The following is a 3,497-nucleotide window of genomic DNA, read 5'->3' on the forward strand; positions in this document are numbered from 1 at the left end:
GCTGGCATCTAATGCGAACCCAACTATATGGGTTATTCAATTGGTCTGTGGGCATTTGTTGTGACGTTAGAACACCGTTCAACATAAAATAGTAAGCACAACAAAAATATAGTGTCATAGATGGATGGTTACTACATTCATCAAGATAATATCACATTCATAAAGATCGTTAAATAGTTCCCAAAACCACCAATCTAATTGGCTTTTTGGGCACCGATTCTAGCAAAACCGACCCAGCAATCGAATCATAATGCAAATTATCACCCCCCATGGCTCGTGAGATAGGAAAATAAGTACTTATTCACTTTGTTCACAATAATAGTACAGCTTCATTTTAGTCCAAATGTGCCACGACTCGAGAGATCACGTATGAATAAAATCAGCTTTTTCGCTACATTAGTGTGGATGGAAGGCATGGAAAACTTTGTTCTAAATTTCATTTTTGGGGTCTAATATTTTAATTTGGTCCAACCAAGTAAGAGTTCTTAATTATTTGACCGAGACCTCATCACATCTTTATATTTTGCATGCATAATATATTAAATATGAAAAGTATAAAAAATGCATCGTATGCAAAATAGCCTAGCATGTCCCTTTTGGATGATCACAGAACCTAATAACCTATGCGATCCACTGAGCCTACAGTGGGTCTATGGTTAGTCTGGATTAGGCTTATGTTATTACAAGTTTTATAACCCATTAACATTTTTGTGGTCCTTGTAAGTCTCCTCTTTATTCTCTTAGGCTCTTCATCGTGGGCTCCACTGGACCTCTTCTCCATGGATCCTCTGTGGCCATCCAATAACCTCCTTCATGGGCCTCCATTGCCTTGGGCTTGCCTTCCTTAAATTTTATTTACAAAAAATAAAAAATTCTTCACCTCCTATCTACTCTCATTACATCATAAAAAATTAAAAAGCGCCAATCAGCAATTTGGGGGAGTACAAAGGGAAGGAGAAAGCAAGCATTATTCTTCCAAAGCTGAAACCGAGAGAGATAAGAGAAAAATTAAAACGCACGTAGGCGACAACCCAATAGAAAATAAACCACAGATACAGTCCAAGGCTTTGTGATCATCCAATGTTAATCCAATTAACACAACAATAATCACAAAAATAATCAACCAAATATTCATGCTCATACATGTATATGATAACCAATATCATAAACAAAAATCACATATCCAAGTGCACAAAATACATGTAAAATTTTGTAATTTAAATGTTGGACATAAGTGCATCCTATGCAAAATGATTCAGGTGTGAAAATCCTTTTCTAGTTAAGTTTAGTAATTTAATTTTAGGAGATACCCAATCTCTACCAAAATTAAATTCACCAAATTTATCATTTCAAAGAATGCAGAAAAATTAAGAAAAATAAAATTTCCACAAAAAATAGAAAATATTGGTCAAACTGACAAGGAAGGCCAGCCTGCCGCACAATGGCGCATAGGGCGCGTGCGTGCGCCGGTGCTGCTGTCTGTATTCTGGAAAAATTCCTTTGTTTGTTTTCTGCAAATTCTAAAACCAAAAGAACTATTAATTACAGAAAATTAAAATTTTCATAAATTCCCATGTCCAAGATTTAAAAACATAAAATTAAATATGCATAAACCCTAGCACATAGATATGTAACCAAAGCATAAAAGCTCATGCACCAAAGCCAATAAAACATGTAATCATGCTCGAAACATGTAATACATGTAAAATTTAAGGTCCATAAACAAAACCGGACTCTAATACCACCTGTAGGGAGTGGATCGGCTCGAAAAGTGCGGTGGAAGCAAAAAAAAATAAAAAATTAACTATAAAAACATAAAATAAACTCGATAAAGTGGTGTACCCTTGATCTTTCCCGATCATTTGTTGTACAATAAAATAGAATAGGCCATAGAATACAAAGAAAAATGAGAGGAACATGAATGTAAATAAGAACCTCACCCTCGTAGTTTTTCTTTGATCGGCTTCTTGCATTGTTCCAAGTCTTTGATCCGCTCCATGGTTAGATCTCAATGAAGAGACCCTCTAAACCATCCACACCACCTCTGGAGATTGTCTCCTCCCCATGCTAGCAAGAATGGGAAAGAAAAGAGTGAAAAATCAACAATATGTTATTGAATTAACGGATTGATTTTTCTTGTTCTTTCTTTGATCCAAGATGAAGAAGAGAACTAGGGTTCTTGGAGAGGTATTTTTGGTTGAGAGAAAGAGAGTAAGATGGTCGAAAATCTTTTCCAAAGAGATGGGAAAAACATGGGTTCTTGGGTGGTTAGGATAGATACATGTACATCAAAGATCTAGCCTTTTGTATACACTTGATTTAATCCTATCCTCAACCTACAATCACATGGCTGAAATTTTCGACTTATATCAAGCCAAAATTCGTCCAAAAAGCCCCCAAAAAGAAGCCATGTTCTCTTTTGACATAGACTAGGTCTAACTAGGTCGTGGGCTTGGTTTAAATGGACTAAGCCTTGATTAAAAGAATCAAAGCTAAGGTCCAATAGACTTAAATTAAATCCAATTTATTTCCAAGTCCATTTAATAAATCCATGTCTCTTAATTCAATTAAATGACCCAATCCCACTCTCTCCTAATTTATAAATTAAACTAGGCCCAATTAAATTAATTCAATTAACTTAAAAGGCCAAACCCAAAATTAATTAATCTTTGGAAAATCCAACCAATTGATTTATATATATATGATCCAATCATTTATGCTCTCCTAGAAATTAATTTAATTCAAATTAAATTAATTCCATTCTTTTGAAATTAATTCCAAATTAATTTCATCACATTCCAGTGATAGGTGTATGACTTATTAGATTTACCCTCAGTTAGACTTGGACGTGTGTGAACAATACAATCAATTAAATCTAATTTAATTAATTATTTTTTATTATTTCATAATCGAAAATAACCCGTTACCATGGATGGACGTCTAGCAACAGTCCACGGCACTAGAAATTAGGTGAATAGTGGTATGAGTATTTAGGCTCCTATCAACCATCTCCTAACCTTAGTCTAGAGCATGGAATTGGGCGTTGGTTTCCATCCTTGACTAAGCAACTATACTTGATATTCAAGACCCATTTACTCTACTAATTCGATCTAGTAAACCTATTCCTGATCGATCAACTGCTTTGGTGAAAGACTTTTAGAGTCTAAACCATCTTAGAGTGCATATGTGACTCTTTGTCATATATAGATAAGGGACAGATCCTCTCTTGAAAATTACTGTCCTCGCTACATACTCCGACTGCATTGTACAAGGCTTATAATGACCATGTTTCACGACACAGCCACCACTCGCCAAATCTAAGATATAGTCTTCGTATGCACGTTACTTCCATGATTCCTCAAGTCCGAGACTAATCTCGTACTATCACAACTAGGAATCCCAATCATACCGATCAAGCCTTAAGAAGCTTCTATATGACGATTCCCGTGAATCAGTTCAACTCACTTAATTACATTGCCAACTAACCCACTAAAATT

General features: G+C 35.2%; 1 long non-coding RNA gene across 1 annotated transcript; it reads right to left on the reverse strand.

The window, feature by feature from the left end:
* On the reverse strand, window positions 514–2,319 carry LOC105167825. The gene is made up of 3 exons (XR_848285.2): window positions 1,941–2,319; window positions 1,419–1,520; window positions 514–981 (listed from the first exon to the last, which is right to left on the reverse strand). It is a non-coding gene; the product is annotated as an uncharacterized LOC105167825 (long non-coding RNA).

This window comes from Sesamum indicum, linkage group LG8 (assembly GCF_000512975.1).
Source record: "Sesamum indicum cultivar Zhongzhi No. 13 linkage group LG8, S_indicum_v1.0, whole genome shotgun sequence".
Lineage (NCBI taxonomy): Eukaryota > Viridiplantae > Streptophyta > Magnoliopsida > Lamiales > Pedaliaceae > Sesamum > Sesamum indicum.